The sequence below is a fragment of the Hibiscus syriacus genome, unplaced genomic scaffold, assembly GCF_006381635.1.
Source record: "Hibiscus syriacus cultivar Baekdansim isolate YM2019G1 unplaced genomic scaffold, ASM638163v2 tig00110183_pilon, whole genome shotgun sequence".
Classification (NCBI taxonomy): Eukaryota; Viridiplantae; Streptophyta; class Magnoliopsida; order Malvales; family Malvaceae; genus Hibiscus; species Hibiscus syriacus.
This window is the reverse complement of record NW_024062614.1, coordinates 409,643-422,372: the sequence shown is the minus strand read 5'-3', so window position 1 is coordinate 422,372 and position 12,730 is coordinate 409,643. Positions and strand designations below refer to the sequence as shown.

The window sequence follows — 12,730 nt, the reverse complement described above, 5'->3', positions numbered from 1 at the left end:
GAATCCTTAGGAACCAAATTATATTTTAGGATTGTTTTTTCATCCTCAGACAAATGGTCAGTCTGAACGTGTTATTCAGATCTTAGAGGACATGCTTAGGTGCAACATTATAGACTTTAAGGTAGTTGCGAGGACCACTTGCCTCTAGTAGAGTTCTCCTAGAACAACAGTTACTAGTCAAGTATTCGTATGGCTATGTAGAAAGCTTTGTATGTGCGTAAGTTTATGGCTCTATTGTGTTGGATCAAACTCAGTGAAGGAAAGATAGTTAGTCCCGATCTAATCAAATAAACCAAAGAGAATTTTTGGGTGATCCAGGGTAGTTTGAGGGAAGCCTCTGACAAACAAAAATCTTATGCAAACTTAAAGCACAAGGATATCGAGTTTGTAGTAGAAGACAAGGTGTTCCTCAAGGTGTCCCCATGAAAAAAGGTACTTCGATTTGGACGCAAGAAAAAGTTGACCCCGTGATTCATAAGACCCTATAAGGTACTTAAGAGGGTTAGACTCGTTGCTTACCGGTTGACTTTACCCCCAGAGTTAGAGTGTATTCAAAATTTGTTCCATGTGTCCATGCTTAGGAGGAATCGTTTCGATCCTTCTCACATCATACCCTTAGAGCAGATCGAAGTGAGACAAGACATGACTTATGAAAATGAGTCGATAATGATCTTGGCGTGAGATGTGAAGAAGCTAAGGAATAAGAGGATTTCTCTAGTGAAGGTTCTATGGAGGAACCATGGCTCTGAGGAAGCAACTTGGGAAATTGAGGAGGATGTGCAGCTCCATTATCCGCACATTTTCTACCCAGGTAAATTTTGAGGATAAAATTTCTTTTAGGAGAGTAGAGTTGTAACGTCTTAAATTCTGGGATAGTAGTTCGAGCTAAACTGAGAGTGTTTAAATAAGTTTATTAACCTTGTAGAAAGCTTTGACCAAAGTTTGTTTTGGATTGGGTTTGAGTCCAATTTGGACACAATAAGGGCTTGTTTAATCTTAGAGCAAAATAAGGACTAGGAGAGTAATTATCCCATTGACTCTTGAAAGGTTGATATTTTTTATTTTGGTGAGGTCACACGACAGAGTCTCTCTCTTTTTTTCACACTCGTTATCTTCTTTTTCTTCATTCAAAACCTTCATTCTCTTTCTTAATAGCTTAATAAAATGTGGAAACTTTATTGGTCTACACATCTAATTCGGTTGTGTAAAGGTAAGAGTGATAATCTTCACTCTAAAAGCTTCATTTTAAATCCATGGAATAAAGGTTTGTCCGTGGCGACCCCAATTGGTGAGGGGTTTTAGTAGGGGCTTAGAACCTATATGTTACCAATTTTGTTTTCTGCAACTTCAAGCTTTAAGGAGTGTTCTTAAACTCCATTCTAAGTTATTGGATGAGTTTTTAACCCATTTTTATTATTGTGATTAGTGAAAGAGGTTGGAGAAAGCTCTAAGACCAAAGGCAATGAGAAATTGATTCTTGGTTTAGTAGGGACGTTGTTTCCAGCTTAGAATCAAGGTAACATATTTCTAACTCATGTATACCTCTTGTGTGTCATTGTGTGTACCTAGCTAGCTTGTATGAGTTCATGAGGTATGTATGTGCATCACTGGTAAGTTATGGCATTTGATGTTATACAATATGAAAAATGGCCCTTTATGATCCCTATCAGCTTATATAAGATTTAATTAACGTTTTAGAGTCTTAGGGTGGCAAATGGGTTAAGTTGGGTGTCATTTTTGGGCAAAAATATAATGTTTCTGAGCACAAGTATCAATACTAGATGAACAGTGATAGCCTAAAATAATGAGTTTTGGTTGGGTAGTACCAATACCCTATTTAAACGTGTTGATATTGTTTGTCGGGTATTGATACCCAAGGGTGGGTTATCGGTACCATCCATAAGTCACTAATTTCATAATGCAAATTGGGTATCGATACCCTTGGAGGTATCGATACTATGTGAAGATAAAGTATCGATACTCTAAGTAAGGGTATTAATACCGAATTATGATTTCAAACATTGAACCAAATTTTAGTATCGATACCTAGGGAGGTATTGGTACTCTAGTAGAGAAGTATCGATACTCCAAGTCGAGGTACTGATACTACAAAGTCATCCCAAATTCCAGAATGCAAGTTTGGTATTGGTACCACGGTAGGGAACCGATATTGTAGGGGCGGTATCGATAATGTAAAGATTAGTATTGGTACTATCATACAATTTTGGGCAAGAAACCTAAAATTTGGTTAAGGTCTCGGGAGGGGTTTAGAACCGCCAAGGATAATATAATAAACTCAACATCAAAATCAATCAAGGAAATATATTAACAACACAAGAATCTCATAGAGTATGGTATCATAAAACTAGACTTGTGTGATGCTCGGGAAACAACCAGGACACCCGAATTGCTTTATCAAGTTCGACGACTGTTTGTATAACTAGAATATCTGGATATAATTCAACTAGTGCTAAGGCACTTTAATTGCTGGTCAAGCACAGATGCCCCTACTACTCACAAGGAGTAGGCTAGCCGGGTGTTGTTTTCGATAAAGTAAATTCCAAATCTCACCCTATGTAGGATAGAGGGGTGTGAGTCTCGAGATGCATCGAACCCTTCGAGCACACCATGACGCCTACTCGTATTCTTACCTGCTCGTATGGTCATATCATGAATGCATGTAGTATAGTACAATTATTGGTGTGGCACTAAGCTTGTGAGCTCAGCATTCGAAATTTCTTTCCGTGTATAGATTCTTAGGAGGAGTGTCTGAGTAGCTTATCACACAGTTTGCATTCTAGACAGATTGGAGCAACATAATACGTCTTGAGTCTCTTTAAAAGGAATGCACTATTAATAGAACTTCACGTATTTGAGTCGTAACTCTATTTTTGAAATATTTGATTTATATATTTTGGGATGTATTGGAGAGCTCCCCATTTGTAAATCTGATTATTATAATTTAAACCTATGATTTCTATGGATGATAAATTAATAGGGATTTTCCATCGTGTTTTAAAGAAAAAATGGGTTAGCCACTTCAGTGATCACGTGTAATACTCTAGTCGATTGATCTTCTGGTCGGATCAGATGAGGGTGTTATATTAAAACTCATTTTGCTGATGAGTTTAAATCAATTTTGAGTATTTATAATTACTTATGGGTGAAAAATAACTTTCTTATTAACATAAGCATTCACAAACTGACATGGGTTTCAACCAGTGTTTTAGGTGAAGCTGCGTTCAACAAGAAAAATCCCTTATTTGTCACTCACACGAAACCCTAGAGGTGTGCAAAAAAATCTAATCCATTAATTAATTGATCTGATCTGAAAATTTGAATATCAGTTCCGTTTTTAATATTTGGATATCTAAAAAAATTGAATAATCGAATCGTTTGCGGATCAATTAAAATTAACTTTTGAATTATCCGAAAACCTGATAAAAATTGGAACCTTAGAAAAGTTTAACAAGGTAAGCCAACAATCCCAACCCACCCCAGCTTAGAAACAATTGATCTTCTGTTTTTAACAAAAATAGCCATGGAAATTGTAGCTTGGAAGCAATTCTCTTATGGGTCTTTTTCTTTTAGTTTGCCAACATCCTATTTAATGGGAAAGTTGCATGAAACAGTAGAGGGAAAATGCTTCAATATTGGGAAACAAATTTAGCATCATCAAAATATTAAAATTTGAAATATATCAATGAAACTATTTTTCTTATATCTTGAAAGAAATTAATGGTTATTTTTACTCAAAAAAACTGAAAATTGTATCATCAATATGCATTAAAATATTAAATTTAAAATTAAAATTTTTATCAAATTAAAGTTTTTATTCATATCTGTTGAATAATTTGGTAAAGAAAACGGAAAGAACACAAGAATTTTAACGAGGTTCAGCAATGTGCTTACGTCCTCGGTGCCCTAGGTTGTGTTATAATTTTATTCAATATCTCATAGGTTTTGGTTACATCTCCTTTTATAATAAATAAACCCTGGTACATATTTACAAAAATAACCCTGTACCGTACTGCGGGGGCATTACCAGTATATTTATGAGCCATAACTAACAAATCTCCATCTTGGCGAATATCCTGCCCCTTAGGAAACATTCAATGTGGGTTGGGTTACCTTACTTCTTTAACAACTCGAAATATTCAACAAGTCCAAGCAATGCATGAATTTGTCTGTCGTAACTGGCTTGGTGAACATATCAGTGGCATTCTCAACAGTATGTACCTTCTAAAACAAAATCTCTCCAGATGCAACCAACTTTCTGATCTTGTGAAACCTTACATCAATATGCTTAGTTCTAGCACGATATACCTGATTCTTAGCCTAGTGAATAATACTTTGATTGTTACAAAGCAACTGAACTCCACCTTGTTGAACACCCAACTCCTTCACTAAACCAGTAATCCATAAAGCTTCTTTTGCAGATTCAGACGCTGCCATATATTCAGCTTCAGTTATAGATAATGCCTCAACGTATTGAACAATAGACTTCCAACAAATAGGCCCTCCACCAAGAGTAAAGACATACCCTGTCGTAGATCTTCTATTATCCAAGTCACTCGCATAGTCTGAATCCACATATCCTACAACCAATGGATTATCCCGCTAACTACCAACAACAATTTCATGTCCCACAGTACCCTTTAAGTAACTAAAGATCCACTTGACTGCTTCCCAATGTTGCTTATCAGGTTTAGACATGTACTTACAAACTTGACTAACAGCATGAGCTAAATCAGGACGAGTACATATCATTGCATACATCAAGCAGCCAACAACATTAGAATACAGAACCTTTGCCATATCTTCAGCTTCCTTATCTATCTTAGGGCATTGTTCTGATGAGAGCTTAAAGTGATTCACCAATGAAGTGCTCACTGGTTTTGCGCTGTTCATCGCAAGCCTTTGTAGCATTTTCTTAACATAACCCCATTGAGATAGCCACAGTTTCCTTGAGTCTCTATCCATGCAAATTTCTATTCCAAGAATTTTTTTTTGCAGCACCTAAATCTTTCATATCAAATTCCTAACTCAATAAAGTTTTCAAACTGATAACATCATCCATGTTATTTGCAACAATTAACATATCATCAACATACAGTAACAAAAAAAAGAACCATCATCAAGGCTCTAAACATTGACACAACAATCATACTCACATCGCTTGTAGACAATCTTGATCATATAGGAGTTAAACCGTTTGTACCATTGTCTCAGACACTAAATGCTTGTTTCCAGGTTGAGTGAAACCTTCAGGCTACTGCATGTAGATCTGCTCCTCTAAATCACCATGCAAAAAAGCAGTTTTCATATCCATCCGCTCTAAATACAAATCCCAACTAGCCACCAATGCAAGTACTACTCGGATTGAAGTGTGCCTGACCACAGGAGAAAAAATTTCATCATAATCAACTCCTTTCTACTGTGAAAACCCTTTGCTACCAAACGAGCCTTGAACTTCTCCCCCCTTTTTTTCTGTTACTACGGGTTTCTTCTTATACACCTACTTACAACCAATAGGCTTCTTACCCTCAGGAAGGCGAACTAACTCCCATGTGTGATTGTGATTCAAAGACTCCATCTCCTCAACCATGGCAACCATCCACTTGTTGTTTTCCTGACTAGTAATAGCATCATAAAAAGTAATCGGATCATCACTACTAACAATAAGTGCAAAAGAGACCAAGTCTTCAAAACCCAATCTATTTGGAGGCTTTATATTCGTTCATCTCACCCTGTCTTTGGCGAGACTATAATCCTGTAAATCAACCGTAACAGAACCACTAGAAGTCGGTTGAGAAGTTTCTGTTTTCTTAAATGGAAACTGCTTGAAATCCACCACTTTCGTGCCTTTGTTCTGCAGCAACATGGGTTGTTCATCAAAAATAACATCTCTACTGATCACAATTTTCTTCGCAACTAGATCCCAGAACTTTAATTCTTTGACACATGTCTTACAACCCAGAAAAATGCACTCCTTCGATTTTGCATCAAGTTTGAATCTCTCATCAGCAGGTACATGCACATAAGAAGGACAACCAAAAATATGTAAGTGATCAAAAGTAAATGATGCCCTTGGCGATCTATTGATAAGATAACATGAAATGTTAACGGCCTCAGCCCAGAAGTGTTTGGGAAGCCCCGCATTCAACCTCAAACATTTATCTCTTTCATTCAACGACCTGTTCATCCATTCCGCAACATCATTCTATTGTGATGTCTTGCGCACTGTAAAATGTTTCTTAATCCCATGCTCCTTACTGAAGTTTAGAAACTGTGAATCTGTGTAGCCCGTACCCTTGTCATACCGAAAACACTTGATTTTTCGTCCTGTTTGGTTTTCTACCTCAGCTTTCCTCAGCTTGAACTTCTCAAAAACATCAGACTTCTGTTTCAAAAAATACACCCAAACTTTCTGTGAAAAATCGTCAATAAAAGTAACATAATACCTAGATCCACCCAAAGACGATGTCGTGGAAGGCCCCCATACATCAGAATGCACATAATCAAGAATCCCTTCAGTTGTGTGCTTCCCAGTCTTGAAACGAACTTTAGTCTATTTACTAAGAACACAATACTTGCAAAAATCGAGCTTACAACTTCTAACACAATGCAACAGATTTCTTTTATGTAACTCAGCCATACCACGTTCACTAAGATGAGCAAGACGCATATGCCACAGTTTGGTAGTATCATCACAGGGCTCAACAGAATGAACTCCACCTACAACTGTACTCCCTAACAATCTGTAAATATTCTATGCAGTCATCTTTCCTTTCATCACAGTCAAAGCTCCTTTAACAATCCAAATGGTTTCCCTGCCCTCATAAGCCTTAGGGATAAAACCATTCTTGTGCAAAGTGCCCAAAGAAATCAAATTCTTCTTAAAATCTGGGATATACCAAACACCACACAATGTCCTAAAAGAACCATCATACATCTGAATTCTGATATCACCAATACCAACAATATTGCAACATTGATCATCACCCAAATAAACAGAACCAGAATTAACCGACCTGTATGTCGAAAACCATTCTCTATTTGGCGTGATGTGATAAGAACATCCAGAATCAAGAATCCAAGTATCCGTCAATTGAGTCATTGAAATAGAGAGCATATCACCTTCACTGCAATCATAATTGTCATCCTCGACCACATTCACAGACTTGGATGAGTCATCATGCTTCTCATCAGTCTGCTTTTTCAACTTCACACAGTCTCGCTTCATATGTCCCGCCTTCTTGCACTTGTAACAGTGAATTGTCTTCTTATCCCTATATTTGGATCTAAAATTCCGCTTCCTAGACCCTTTCTTCTCTGGCTTCCATCCACGGTCTCGATTACCCTTGACATATAAGCTATCAGCTTGAGAACTTTCCGTTGCATTCTGCTTCCGCTGGTTGTGAGCCAACAAGGTCGCAGTAATCTCCTCAACTTTAATAGTCTTTTTCCCATATGTAATTGTAGTCACCATGTGTTCGTAAGAGGGAGGCAACGAACACAACATAATCATCCCTTACTCCTTCGAATTTGGCTCTTGACATCTGATACCAATTGTTGAATAATTGAATAAAGAAAACGGAAAGAACACAAGAATTTTAACGAGGTTCAGTAATGTGCTTACGTCCTCGGTGCCCTAGGCGGTGCTAGAATTTTATTCAATGTCTCATAAGTTTTGGTTACATCTCCTTTTATAATAAATAAACCCTGGTACATATTTACAAAAATAACCCTGTACCGTACCACGGGGGCGCTCCGCTCCATCCTCTGTCCTCTTTACCGGTATATTTATGAGTCATACCTAACAATATCGGATATCCGTATATTTAATATGAAAATTCGGGTATTCAATTTTTTCGAATCAGATACGAATCATAATATTAGTGATTCAAAATTTCAGATCGGATAATATACGTATCCGAAAATGTACACCCTTACTAAACCCAACCTTGATGGTTATTTCCTTTCTTTTTATCCATCCTTTCCCCCACCTAGTCAAAAAAAAATGGCTGACACATCACAATCTTCAATTTTCTGAATTGGTCTAGGAGTCTTCTTAACTGTTTTAATGTCACAAGCTAAGATCTTCTCGGCCTTTCACATTAGACATTAAGACCAATTTTCATCACCGTCATTCTAGAGGTCATCTAACCAAACCAATCAACTCAATACTTATGAGGAAAGGAACAAGAACATATTACCCTCCTTCATCCACTTCATAATGCAAAACTATTTTTCGCTCATCGATTTCATCTAACCAAACCAATCAACTCAATACTTACGAGGAAAGGAACAAGAACATATTACCTTCCTTCATCCACTTCATAATGCAAAACTATTTTTCACTCATCAAGTCAGATTTTCTCTAGGATTACTTGCCATTTTATTAAGTCTGGATCACATAGAGTCCCATTCTAACACCTTATACCCGACCACCACGAATGGCCCGAGTACTCTGAGTACACATTAGATTTTGAAGCGAACAAATCATAAATTATACGTACTAAGCGGAAGCTAATCAAATTAAACAACCATCAGACATATCACAGCAGTGGAAAAATAATCAAACATTATACTTCATGCAAACAACAATCATACTTTGTAAATTAATCAAACACTATACTTAATGCAAACAACAATCATACTTTGTAAATTAATCGAACAAGTTATAAGGATAAAATGATCATTTCACCTACATACTTAATTTCATTTAATATTTCTACAATTAACCTCATCATTGTTTATTGGGGTCTATGCTATAAAGATATGTTTTGCATGACAACAAGATGAGACAATTTTTTATAGAATTGAGCAGATTACAGTTAAATTTGTTACTAATTATTTGCATTAACATGTCAATCTACTTTTTAGGTTAATTAATATAAAATTTACAAATATGATGATAATGACTTAAGAGGAACTTTATTTGTCTAATCTTGAAGACAAACAAACCTATTATAAAAGGATAAACTATGTGTTTAGTACCTAAACTATCTGTTTTGGTTTATTTTAGTACCTAAACTTAATTTTTTTCAAAAGTATATATGACGTTTAATTTTTGTTTCATTTTAGTACCACGCCGTTAAAAATTTAATGTGTTTAGTACATAAACTATCAGTTTTGATCCGTTTTAGTACCTAAACTTTAAAAAAAATCAAAACTTAACATTAAGTTTTTAACGAGACACTAAAATGAAACAAAAACTAAATGTTAGGTATGGTGTTGAAAAAAGTACAAGTTTAGGTAGTAAAACGGACTAGAACTGATAGTTTAAGTACTAAACTCATAATTTACCCATTATAAAAACCCTTTCAATTTATCCTTTTATTTTCACCGTAAGATCTACGAGACAATGAGAAAAATGAATATGTAAAAGAAAAAAAAATCATAATATGCTCTTCTCTAACAATAACATGCCAGACTGAGTTTCATTTAAAACTCGCCTAGGCTACTGTTGTTCTCATCACTATCATTTGTTCTAGGTCCAAGGGGACTTTTAGATGATGTACATGCTGAAGTTGGCGTCACAACCGTTGGATTTTTCGTAGGAGATCCATTCACATTCCTTGATCTTGGAGACATGTTGGTTTGCTCTAAAACCCTGATCTGAAGCTCAGTAGGATAATCCCTCATGCAACTAATTCTTGCCCCTGCTCCTGTGCACCACTTGGAGGATAACTGTTGAGCTAGTTGATATGATTTTACCTTATGAGAGTCTATCCTTCTCAGTATCTTTTCCTTGGGTATAGATTTTCGATCTTCCTCATCGTTGTCTTGGCCAAGCAAGTTGATCTTAGTGAATGCAAGTTCCTCCTCAGATAGATATTCTTCAGCTGATGCATAACCATCTTGGGACTTTGGTGAAAAGTTTTGATGTTCGCGGCGGAAACTAGGCGATAACGTTTTCGTCTTCAAGATTTCGATGACATCATGAAGTTTCTGTACTTGGAGGTTACTTATCTTTGAGAACAATCTTGACATTGTTTTAGTAGAATTTTGGGCAGGGTCTTCATCTTCCTTTGGTAAGCCATTGTTCTCTTGAGCTGAGTTTTCATTACTTGTTGCCTCGGTTTGTTGCGAGTCTCCTAGGGTTGTTTCATTACTTGCTTTGCAAGAATTCTTTCTGATAAAAAATTCATCCTCTTCTGTAGGGCTTTTCTGTAAAAAAAACCATTAACTTTATGCATGCTTATCATGTGAAAAACAATGGTGGAATTGTTGTTGTTTACCTTTACATCTGTGAGGTCAACATCGTGTTCTTGAAGAAATGATAAGAACTCTTGGAAATTCTCTTCTGTTGGGAGATAATGTCCACTGTGTGGCCAAATCGCCTGTATAAAGTTGAATGAATCATTTTAATGCATGAAAAATCTTGCACATTGAGAGATGATCAATCCATTTTACCATCAAAACACCCTTCTCCGAGACCAATCTTCCGGCAGCCAAGGTCGCTCCACCAGCCAGAAAACTCGAATGCTGAAAATTGCCCTTGTTTTTCCGTCCAACATACAATTTCCTAGAAGCACTCAGAACAAAAATCCACTTCACCATCTCTGGTCCTCCTGTGGTATCAACAACTTCCCTACTTTGTTTGTACACTAGCTTTTTATCCCTTACTACTACTTCAAACTCATCCCTTTCAGTCTGTAAATCAAAAAGTACATATGTTTCGAATAAACATGATCGTTCTCGTATGAATAGTTTCTTAACCGAGTCGTAAATGAAATCGAAAAGGGAGGTTAAGCTCACTGGACCAAGGTACTTGATGCATTGTTGATGAAGCTTCGACCGAGGGCAACTTTCGAGATGGACTTCTCTACCTTCTCCTATATCAAGCCTACATGTTCATAGATGATAGATTGGTGTTATAAGATATTAAGACGCAAAATTCCTTCCACGATTGAATGAAATCTTACCAGTAAAAGAAGGGTTCTTTACTTTCACAGTGAAGCCATTTGGCATAATAAAATTGAAGATTATGGCCATAACGATGCCTAGGATCAATCTACAGGCAACAAGGAAACAAGATCAACAAGAGCTAACAGTTTACTGAGAGTTTTTCGTTCTCGAAATGGTCATTACCGCCTCGAGCCAGTGTTGCAAAGCAAGTTTTCGAGCCTTTTCGTCCTGAGATAAGCCTTTTCCAACCTTCAAAAACAAGACAACATTGCAGGAACATGAATTTAAAAGCTTACTTAATTACCTTATCCACGACTTATACCTTGGCAGCTCTTATTCTTGCTCTAAACCATCGTGAAACCGCACTCTCCGGTCTTTCGATCTCGAAGAACGATATAGAGCTTCGCTTGAGTTCGACGAAATCCAATAGCTTCCACCTACAATCAAAATGTGAAGAAGGAAACGTTTGGATTCTTTTTATATCCATCTGGTTATGCACTAGGAAAAAGAAGATAGAAACCATTTTTGCTCAACAACAACTGCACAGTCTGCTAACTGCCGCCTTGTTCGGAAACTTTTGTACACCTTTTGCAACTTCAATGCAGCCTGGTATTGCCGCCCTCCGACGTCCGACGAGCCTGAATGGGACTCTTTCTCAGGCATGCCATTTGGTGTTTGCAATGTGTCATTGTCACTATCATTCTCGCAGCTATCTGCTGTAACAGACGCTTCATTTTCGATATCGATATTGGAGATCATGGTCTATGCTTCCTTCTTGCTAAAGCTTAAAGATTTGTCAAGTTTCATCCTCCTTCAACCATATCATTCCACCTCATTTTTTCTAAAACACCACCATTGAAACCATCCGATGGCAACACTTTCTTAATAGCATCATCCTTGGAACTGATGGATTTCAAATGAAATTTTGGGAACAACAATCCAGGTCTCAAGACCTACAAATGTAAACAAAAGCAGCAAAATGATCAGATGCCACGTTGAGGAACCATATCTTCACATCATTTAGACACATTACACTCACAAAAAATCAGATTCTAATCTTAAGAACGTATTGTTAAGAGAAATAACCATGAACCCTGAACATAAACCATAAAGAAAACATTAAATATTGCATTGTTCATGAAAATAAAACCCAGAAATGATAGATATTTTTTTCCCACTACAACATTTAATGCATAGAGAAAAACCAGAAAAAAAAATAACAAAACCCAGATGAAGAGAGAATGTCTCTTTTTCATGTCTATATGTACATATCAAATGAAGAGTTCTTTAGCATATAACATGAAAACTAAAATGGTAGGGCAGAAAGAAAACGTTACCTCAAAATCAAAAGAAACAAAGACAAGAAATGAGTAAAAGAAGAAGAACAAAGGAAAGGAAACCAAATAGGGTGCCAAGAAAATGGGAACTTTGGGTAAGGTACCAAACGTGAGAGGAAGCGAGCAATGTGGAGATGCTACTCATTGGGTGGCCTTGGTGTGATGTTTTCCATCTCTTACATGTCTAAAAACTAGTGCTTTATAAGAAGAGTTAAATATAGGGCAGAAGGGGAGGGAAATATTGGAATAAAATGGAATTGCAATTGAATTTGTGTAAGGTTTGGATATCCACTAAAGTCACAAGGTTTGTTCTATATTAAGGGGTTAGACAAAACCATAATTATAGTGCTAAGATTATTGATTGCTAGACTCTATGTACCATTAAATTTGCAACTATATGGGTTAAATATTTACTCACACCAAATTTTACATATTTTTTAATTGTTGGTTGAGTAAAAATGAATAGTTGAGATTAA

The 12,730-nt window shown here is 36.5% G+C and overlaps 1 pseudogene; it reads right to left on the bottom strand.

The window, feature by feature from the left end:
* Nucleotides 1–9,450: 9,450 nt before the first annotated feature.
* Nucleotides 9,451–12,173, bottom strand: LOC120217096 (annotated as a pseudogene).
* Between the last annotated feature and the right edge of the window lie 557 nt (nucleotides 12,174–12,730).